The 10,851-nt window shown below is 36.7% G+C and overlaps 1 pseudogene; it reads right to left on the bottom strand.

Annotated features, from left to right (window-relative positions):
• Positions 1–3,972: 3,972 nt before the first annotated feature.
• LOC121978807 lies at positions 3,973–4,151 on the bottom strand (annotated as a pseudogene).
• Between the last annotated feature and the right edge of the window lie 6,700 nt (positions 4,152–10,851).

Here is a 10,851-nt window from a genome sequence, read left to right as displayed (position 1 = left end):
CTGCTGAGGCCACTGGTGCTACAGATTGGACTTGTGGAACCTCTATCACTACTGGAGTTGCCAAGTTAGGCTCTGGAGTGACAGTGGGAGTGTTCTGCTGATTAGCCCTTAAAGTGGCTATTTCCTGTTGCTGTTCAGCTAGTTGCTGCTGTAACTGAGCCACTACTGCTGTAAGGTCTGGAGGAGGCACTGAACTGCCTGCCTCGTGCTGGGGCTCAGTGGCTGGTGCCCTTCTAGCTGGGCGTCCTCGTGCCATTTCTAGAGACATAGAGGACATACATAACTAATGCAATCATAATTGCATAATTATTGTTATCATGTTAAATACTATCATAAACAAACAAGCTTTAGTTATCTAGGAACATGAAAACAAACAAAACATAAATGAGGTGAGAGATGTTCTTACTTGGAAGCTGCAGGTTCAATGCTGATGTGTGTGTAGGAAGTATGGAACTTTTGCTCTAATACCACTCTGTAACGACCCGCCTCCTACTAACTAGGCTGCGAGGCCGGACCGTCACATTATGCTGTGCTAACTATAAGGTGTGGAAATCTGTGCTATTTAAAAATCTTACTCTGCTAATGACTATTACAGCCCGTAAGATTAGGTTCGAAGACCTTTCCTTTGACATACATACACTAGGGAAGGAACCCAAACTTTCTATTTGATCAAAAGACTGAAATGAGACCCTTCCAGCTGAAATTAGACACTCCAATCGATCAGCTGATCGATTGGAGTCATCTGATCGATCCGCTGATCAATTCAGCGTGCTACTGTGCACGGACAAAATTCTGGATCGATCAGCTGATCGATCCGGCCTGACTAATCGATCCATTGATCGATTCAGCGCGCTACTGTGCGCGGGGGTAATATTCTGGATCGATCGACTGATTGATCCAGACTTGCCAATCGATTCAGTGATCGATTCTAGGGCTTTCTGTTCGCGGAACAAGATGCCCAATCGATCAGCTGATCGATTGAGGAGCCTACAATCGATCAACTGATCGATTGGGGTTTCTGATTTCGCAACTGATCTCTGATTTCAGCACTGTTTCGTGCACAAATCACATATATAAGTTCTAAAATAGCTGGAAAACATCCTAATGTCAAACAACTAGTATTATAAGTATGACATAGTGTATAGTTCACTGGTTCATGGCATTTAAACATACTAAAGTGTGGGCTAATAAAAATGCTAAAATGTTCTAATGCTTAAAAACAAAACTCGCTGGATCCCTAAGATCTTTATTCCAAGTTCCTGCCCACACACATCTTTGTAGCATTGTCCTCCAGCCTCCGCTAATCCATCTTTCCTTTACCTTTATCTGCAGTATAAGGAAAAGAAGTATCTGTAAGCTTGGGAGCTTAGTAAGAAACCATCTACCTCACAAAACATGCATACGATGCAATATATACTTTTAAACATGCTATTTGAAATATATACTGAATATGTTAGAGCATGGCATGGCATACCATCATACAAAACATAGAAATCAAAACTGATCATGACAATATTTTCAAGCATCAACAAGATAGAACTAAACTGATACAATAACTGACTAAACTAATGCTAAGCTGATACAAATTCTGAACTGTAATCACATAACTAAATTGTGAAACTTTGAAAAAAACTATTTATCATAAATAGATCAAAATACATAATCATGCTGCTGTTGGGCCCGGCACTGTACTTTCTATGCGCGCATCCCTAACTAAACTCGGGATTGCAAATCCCGATTCTAGTAGGGTTTACTAGGTTATCTAAACCTAGGGACGACTGTGGGAGCCCAACCCAAGGACAATTGAGGTCCCGTACAGTGCCACTGAAAAGTAAAATACTGATTTGTAGCTAATATACCTTATCTTGCTCTTACTAGGTTATTTGAATCTAGAACTAGGTTATCTGAACCTAGAGGCGACTGTGGGAGCCCACCCCTTGGACCGTAGTCCCATATAAACTGTAGCAAGGCTAATTATGTTATAAAATGCTCCTATTGCATTTATCCAAGCTATTAAAAATGCATATGTTGCATTTAACTGAGCTAAACATTTTATCAAGCATTTGGTGTGCACTAATTCACACCCTATGCGCTGAAAATCTGTATACAACTAAACTAAGGCATAAAATCATGAAAAGAGCTACTTATACTGCAGGTGAGGGGTTTCTTGCATCCTGCGCTAGTTTTCCTTACGATCCAATCGCTAGATTTTTCGGAAAGGAATCTTTTCGACAATCCTCTCGCGTCTATGCATTCTTCTCGCGGAGAGGAGCGTCCTCGTATCCTTGATGTTGCCGGAAGATACTCCTATGGCCCTAGGGATGGAACCCTAGGTTCTTCCTTGGACTTGGGCGCCGAGAGGTGAGGAAGGGAGAGGGGTCGGCGGGTGAGGGTTTGAGGGAGAGAAAACTATCGATCAAAATAACCAATCCCCATTTAAATCTCCTATTTATATTAAGTGATTAATTTCACCCCAACTCAATCATAAATAATATTGTCCCTCTCTTCTTTCAGCACACCCCTGCTGGGGCCTCCTGGTTACTAGAGTTGTCCATAAGATATAGGGTCTCATAGGTCTCGGGTTCAATTCCCGCTTAGGCTATTTTATGTTTCTATTTATTTTTGCTACTTCCGCTACTCTAAAAATTCTATAAAAATATCCTAAAATCCCAGAAAAATCATAGAATATTTCTAAAATTGATTTGAGAATTTTTCGAGCATTACATATTTGATGCCTTGCGTCTAAGTGTGCAGGAATTTAGGAGCACAAAAAGTCAAGCGAAAGATGTAGCAGACGGGAAAGATGACACGGGAATCAAGTCGATGGGCTCAGTGCATCCGAGGAACGAGATGCCAGAGTGGAAGGCTGCTCGAGGAGAAGGTCGGAGTTGGGTTCGGGTGAACTCAACTCTGGAAGGTCGGGGCATCATCCAAGTGACCTGAGAAGAAGCCAACAACTGGAGAAGGCGTCGGATGAGTCAACACTGGGTTGATTGGTTCGAGCACCTGGACCATCCTAGCGCCGGACCACTAGGATACCGAACCGACACCTTGTCACAGTGGATATCTTTTCGGGTTCATGTCAGCAACAGTCCAGGCGCCCGTACATGGTCCAGACGCCCGGACATGAAAAATTCTATCTTTCAGTAGTTGCGAAGCTGTTGCATAGAGATAGACTTTGCCATCCTGAGGGCACTTAGATAACCATCCAGGCGCTCAAAGTCCACCACGTCAGCAATGGATAGACTTGACCAGAGCACTTTAAATAAAGCCCTGGTTCACCTAGTTTTTACACAATACTTACTGTACTAGAATTTTCTATTATGTTCTTTTCTCTCTGAGCTGCCAACATCTTGTACGAGACTTCTCTACCTCTAACTTGTGTCAAAGGAGTCTAGTAAACACACTTCATTTTCCTTAGATTACCAACCTCTCCAGTTGCAAACCAAGTAAACCTGGTTGTCTCGTACTCTTTTTTATTTCATTCTAATTCAATTAAGAGCTTGTTTAAATTACAGTCGAAAGCTTTGAGAAGAATACTTTTATAATTTCAAACAATTCACTCCCCTCTTACCGGTCGAACCGAGACCAACAATTGGCACTACTAGGAATTGTGGGGATATTCCAAATATTGTCAAGTAAACAGTTTTGTATAATGTCAAGTCTATCTTTAGAGGAAAAATGGAATTGATTCTCATAGTTTGTAAACTGTTGTAATTCTTGGTTGCCAAAATCTCATGGTTTTTGTGGCAAAAGTTTGCCCTTCTTTTGTCGATCCATTAATCCTATAATATTTAGTGAAGTTTAATGTAATAGTTGAGATAAAGTATCTGTTAGGAAATTATTTGTTCCCTTAATATAATCCCACTGGATTTTTAATCCTTTACTAGTCATCGTGCATACACATTAGATGTGTAATATAATACATAAATATGCATAAATTAGTGCCCCGGGCCTATAAATTAGACTTGGTAAGGGTGCGTCAGACTCATGCAGTAGTGCAATGCAAGGGCGACACTCAAGAACCCCAACAGTAAGCTATTATAACAGACTCTCCCTCATAAAAATTTAATTTAATTTTTTATATAATATATTAAATTGATAAAAATAGATACTATACTTGATCTTAGCCAAAAGGCTGAGAAAGATATGCTATCTAATACCGCCAACCCAATGTACTTATATAAGCTTCTCTGCTCACGGTGTTGTTAATCCTAAGATATAGGACTAAAGAGAACCATAACAGTGCATATTTTTTATATAAAAAATAACTAGAAAAAATTATCTTAAAATTATTTTTAGTATAAAAAGAAAAAAGGGTTCACCAAAATTAGTTAGTAAAGAGTCCACATTCTTAATAAAATAGTAAGATTTATAATTATATTTGTGAACTTAAGCCATCGTTTTATGCTTAAGATTTTATGTAATCCTTTGGTTCGTTGATTGTATTTCACAATTGTCTCGTAGTCAGTTCGGATAGTAATTTTTTGTTTATTGAAAATAAAGAGTATAAATGTGTCAAGACAGTAAATGACCACTAGAATTTAGTTTATCTAGAGAAGTTAAGTGATCTTTTTCTTTGTATTTTCCTTAGGCATATCTGTACAAAGATTTTGAGGTTTTGGGATCATATTTGGAGTTTTTCTAAATAAAACTCCTCCTCAACCTATTTCACATATGTCTGTTTCTATCACCAAATAGTCAAAGTCCAGTGGTAGAGTTAAAACTAGAATAGTTCTACTAATTCTTTGATTTGTTTAACTAGCTCTATGTCTTGTTGATTAAAAAATTTTTGACCCGTAATTGACGTTTTATTGTATAAGGGTCCACTAAGTTTTCCTATATCCTAGAGGTAATGTCTGACATACTTTAAGAGTCCTAAAAATACTCTTAATGTTTTTGTATCTTCCATTTTGTCTGGAAAAGTGAGTATCTTAGATGAAATATGGGGTTGGAGTCTAATTCGTCCTTGTCCGATTTCTGTTCCAAGAAAATCTAAGTGTTTTATGGCTAGTTTCATTTTCTTCTGCGAAACTATGAGGCTATGCTTTTCAAAGAGGTTAAAAATAACATGTAGATGACTAAAATGTTCATATTTTGTTTTAGAAAAAATTAGCACATCGTCAATGTAGACGTAGGTGAGCATAGAGACATTTCTAAAAATATCATCCATCTTCCTTTAGAAAATTTGGGGTATTACCTTAAGTTTGAATGACATTACTAACCATTAAAAATGCCCTTCTGGACACGAGAAGACTATCCATTCAATATAATCAAGATGCATTTTAACTTGCCAGAATCCTGATTTCATATCAAACTTTGAATACCATTTTGAGTTTTGTATTTTGTTGAGTAGTTAGTCTTTATCAGATATTTGTAACTGTCTTCTTGACAATAATCATTTAACCTTTTATAATTAAATATCATTCTTGATTGACCACGTTTTTGTTCGGATCTTTTATTTACTATAAAAGATGGGCTCCTATGTTTGGAAGCAGATCTTTGGATTACTCAAAGATTTAGTAATTGTTTGATGTGCATAGCATATTCTTCTATTTTCCAGTTGGTATATCTTAAGTCTTGCGTTTTTATGGAGAGATCAAGATTTAGTAATTGTTTGGTATATCTTGTAGGGTTCTCTCCTATAATTTATAGTGGTGCACTAAGAATCATTAGAGAAGGAGGGATGAATAACGTACTACAAATAAAAAGTTTTATTTTCTCTTGTTAATTGCTTAGCAAACCACACACATTAATTAAAATAAATCAAACATAATAGAATATGTGACATAAGATTTACTTGTTCATAACCCAGGTTGCTATGCTCAAGGTGCATGCATAAATTGTCTATCCACTACTTTCTTCTCTTCGGTAAAGTGTCGGATGCAAAGAAATCTATTACACAAATTAATATTACAAGGAGGAAAGGAAATACAGTAGATTTTGAGATTAATGTCACTGTGTCGATTGTATGGTCACTTGAACATGAGTTTCTTACCTCCTTTTATAGATTCTGGTCAAGTGCTGACATGACACATTCGATCAATCGAAAAATCCATTTGGTTGACTAGAAACTATTGACGTGGCAGATCAATCTCATCCACGAAGAGGTCTTCGTTCATCACTATTGTTGTTGTCACATCCTTTCGGTCTACCAAACTCTCTTCCGATCGACTGAAACTCGGTCAGCTAGGATATTTTCTCTGGATAGTATCCCATGTGGCATCCAATCACTTGATCCTATTCATCAATCTTCCAATACATCTGACATCTAATCTGCACTGGTGAATCAGCTTCCACATGGCTTCTGATTGTCCAATATGATTTTCGATACCTTAATCTGAATCCCGCAATAACCTATTCAAATAGATAATGGATAATCACTGTGCATCGATGGATCGAAATCCCTATTCCAATCACTCGAACCTCCTGATTTAGCCAATTATGCTTGGATCCACCTAAGTTGAGTTCACCATCGTCCTAAGTATAGATCACTTAACTCATCTTACTAGCTTATCTTACATAGACTTCCTCCTAATCTCTCAGATGCACCAAGCTCTTCCAGTTCATTCCCTGTGAGTCCTTCTTGCTCTATTAGAGTACTCTTCCATAGCTTCTTGTTTCTTAGATGCACCGAGCTCTTCAACTCTCTTCCCATATATTCCTTTTCACTCGCTTGCGTCTTCTACCAAGATCTCATTGCCTCCAATGCTCCTCGTCCTTTCTTGTCCATTGGGTGCCCCATATCACCCTTCACCATAGCCCACCAATTCTTAAGTTATTGTGTACATGTGTGTTCTCTTAAGTCCCTACACACTTAAGCACACATATCAATAACAATAGTAAGCTCTAAATTAAACTAGTTTGACCAAACATCAAAACAACGTGGTTCTCACCACTTGGGATTCGAATAATCTCTCCCTCAGATGTTTGGGGTACTAACATATCATAAGTAAATTATTATTGTGAGTTTTTACACAATTTATTTAATATTTCATTCAAAAAATAAGTTATTTGTCATAGAGATCTTTGAACCATTTGAAACCATCATTATAATTCATGTGAACATAGAACCATATAGTTTAGCTAAAACATAATTTTGTGTCAAATGCTGTCCAATCAATTAAACACTCATTCTACATCATATATAGCTATTCTTTATACTTATCTAATGTAAACATCCAAGTCTTGCAAGAAGTAATAACATAGTTTAAATTGAGACTCGATCCATCAAAGAAGTTTAACTTGATAGTTGTCATCCTTAATATTAGGACATCCTCAAACTATAAAGTCTAAACCTCACAAGTCTTAGTCTATAAATAATAAGACTAAAAAAATTAATCCATTGCCCCTCCCCTCACTTTCTAAAATAGAAGACAAATATGACATTCTTCATTCAATGAGGATACAATCATAACCATATCAATCAAATGTGTAAAATAAAAGCTAGAAACAATGTATGTTGTGTTCCACTCTCCTACATAAGAATGCATATTGGTTGTGCTCATCAAACATGAAAATAGTTAGTTAGGTCCAATTGGATCTTAATCATCACATAGTTACCTATTTCGATCAATAATTGATACATAATATGAATGAAAATTGAGTAGAGCTTGCATAAAAAATTGGGAAGATGATACTTGCCAATTTTGTTGACTTTCTTGTCCATTCATAAACAATTGGAAGTGGATCATCACATACTAATCTTGTGATTTATAGTAGCTTGAGTTTAACTCTTAGTTGGTAATGAATTACAAAACTAAGAACATGATACTTATAAAATTTGTTGTTTTTTTAGCATGCCTATAAATAGCAAAAAGAGGTCATCACATACTAATATTTGATGTTGTCATTTACGACAACTTTAATTTCATTCCCTTTACTATGAGTTCAAAACAACCAATATGTTAGCTTTTGAAACCCCATTTGTGGTTATGTTAAATGTCAATGTAGATGTATGTGTTAGTGGTAATACTGTAGAACAATTAGATTGTAAAAGAAATTACTATAAAAGGTAGTCATATATTTGATTAATGAAATCACATTTTTGCTTACGATCTTGTTATCTTATATAATTGGTAGATTGTATCAAAAGCTCTTTATAACATTGTTTCTTAGTGATGGATCAAATATAGATGTGAGATAGTCTTAAAGCATGAGGAAATATTATTGAAATAGTGATATTTAGTCTAGTGCATAGTTGGCTTGTTAGAGAATAATCCACTGATACCATATCTTCATCCATGGGATCCTAAGTTTCTAGATCAATCGAAAGTTCAATTCTATCATAACTATTTATTTTCAAATGATATTCATAAAATTTATAAATATTCATTTTTTTCACCAAAAAATTATTTATAATGTGATTCATAATCATTTTCACATTGAATCCACAAATATCTGAATTTATGAAAAGAATTTTCATTATGATTAGATTCTACTCTAATATCCAAATCATAGATATTTTGACTACTTTTTATACTAAAACGATCACTCTCACTACTAGTTCTAATATCCAAATTATCATTATGATTGGATTCTACTATTTTTGTATTATCTATTGAAGATGGCTATCTATGGGAACCAATTTGGTAGCTTATCTAGTGTTTATAGGATTCTTATACTAATGGATGAAATTAGTCCATATAATTGAGGTTACTACTTATCTCATAAGAGGATCGACATACTTTAAACTTGTCGGTTGAACCATTAAAAGGGTTGAATATATGCTTGTATTTAAGTATCTTTCTAGTCTTATAGAGATGGAGTAATAAACAAAGAACTTTTCCCTGGTAAAAGAGAGAATAAATTATAGTCTTGGGAGGGATAGACCCTCACTTTGCTCCATGCGAATTTGACTTTGTTCTGTGCATACAATAGTTAGTATGCAATAGGAGTAAATAAAAAACCAAACAATAGCAAACAAATTGGCATAATGTGGTTCGACATTCCCCCAATCTCCTACTCAACAACCTACCTCTACCTTTCTCATAGCTTCGGGGAGCCAAGAAATCTCTTACAACAATTATTGCTTATAGAAATCTAAAGAGGAAAATCAAATACAAGCAAAAACTAAAATAATGCAAATTGAAATGAATTACCAATGAAGCTTTCTCTTTTGCTCACTTTCTTTGCATTTGAATTACTCCAAACTGACTCAAAAATTCAACAAAACTCATCCAAGAATCATCCAAGAATGTCAGCCAAAAACTTCCAAGCATTCACCCTTTTATAAGCTTCTTGTTGGTTTTTTAAATCCGCCAAGCAGTCGGCTACTATGCACCATTAGTTGATTGGACCATTATAACATCTAGGAATTCGATCATTGATATTAGCTTTATTTGATCAACAACTCTTTTCTTGCTTCCACCTATAGCTTCAGTCAATTGGACTAGAATATCAATAGACTATTCTACCATCACTTGATTTGCTAGTCGACTATTCTCTTAAATAGAACCTTATGCATGTTTGCTAGTTTCTAAACCTAAGTCAACTCAACTATCAAGAAACTAGATTCCACATCAAATTGCTGATCCAATCCACAAAATTGACCAAATCAAAATTGTTATGAAAAAAGATTTAAACATTTCTATTAGTTGTTTGACACTCTAATTCTAGTCACTTTAAAGCTGAAATCATGTTATGCCAAGAGACAACGTGTCTCGGAACTTCCTCATCTTATTAGTATAAATCAATTTTGATTTACCAAGACTTCTAATACTTAAAAATTATTGAAACTCCAAGATTATTTTGATATGATCAACAAGTTAAATTAGATTCTGTGGTGTTTTAACCTTGTGTCTAAGTGTGCAGCAACTTAGGAGCACAGAGAGTCGAGCAAAAGACGCAGCTAGCGAGAAGGACGACACGGGAGAGAGTTGACGGACTCGGTGCGTCCGAGGGACGAGGTGCTGCGGAAGAGTACGCGAGCGGACGAGAAGGAAGCGCGTGGCATTTGCGAGGGACTAGAAGCCGGAGTAGAAAGTTGCTCGAGAAGGTCGAAATTGGGTTCGAGTGAGCCTTATTTCGGTTGGCTGAAATCACCCAAGCGAGTGGAGCCGAAGCGGAAGACCCGGACCGAGACGAGCAGCACCGGAGCATAGGGCCCGGACCAAAAGTCAACTAAGTTGACTTTAGTGGTCCAAGCGGCCGAGCGATTCCAGGCGCTAGGAACCATATTTTGACTGGATCACATTTATCCGTGATCCGTTGCGAAGAGGATAAAACTTTATCCCCTTCCAGTCGCCTGGAATCCTCCAGGCGCCCTGACCAAGGCTATAAATATAGTCTTAGTCCAGAAGCTTTTCAACAAAACAAGAATTAGCAATACAACACTTGTGAGCTTCCATTTCTAGTTTAGCTTCTCTTTTTGCGCTTTCACTACTGTAAGAGGCTTCTCCACCTGAAGGAAATCTTTTTAGTATGCGATTCATTCCTTGGGTTAACAACCTTCTTGGTTGTAACCAAGTCAAGTCTATAAGCCTCTTCTTTTAGTTTATTGCTTTCAATTTTATGCAAGTGTTTAAGTTATAAGTTTGAGAAGAGTATTTTGTGTTTATTTTTTTAGGACTATTCAACCCCCTTCTAGCCGGCCCAACGGTCCCAACAAGTGGTATCAGAGCAAGGACGCTTCAGGAGGACTAACTGTCGATCGAAGCACCGAATCAATGGCCGGACCAAGCATATACCCGCCGAAGTTCGAAGGAGAATTCGCTAGCTGGAAAAAGCGAATGCAGGTATTTTTTAAAACCGACTTTGAATTACTTTTAATAATTAAGTTTGGTTTTGTAGCATCCAAAGGTAAGGAGGAATACCAATGGACGAAAAAGGAGCAGGCCGACTACGTGGCAA

Source organism: Zingiber officinale, chromosome 4B, assembly GCF_018446385.1.
Source record: "Zingiber officinale cultivar Zhangliang chromosome 4B, Zo_v1.1, whole genome shotgun sequence".
Taxonomy (NCBI): domain Eukaryota; kingdom Viridiplantae; phylum Streptophyta; class Magnoliopsida; order Zingiberales; family Zingiberaceae; genus Zingiber; species Zingiber officinale.
The sequence above is the reverse complement of the archived record's forward strand: the minus strand, read 5'-3'. Positions and strand labels throughout refer to the sequence as shown.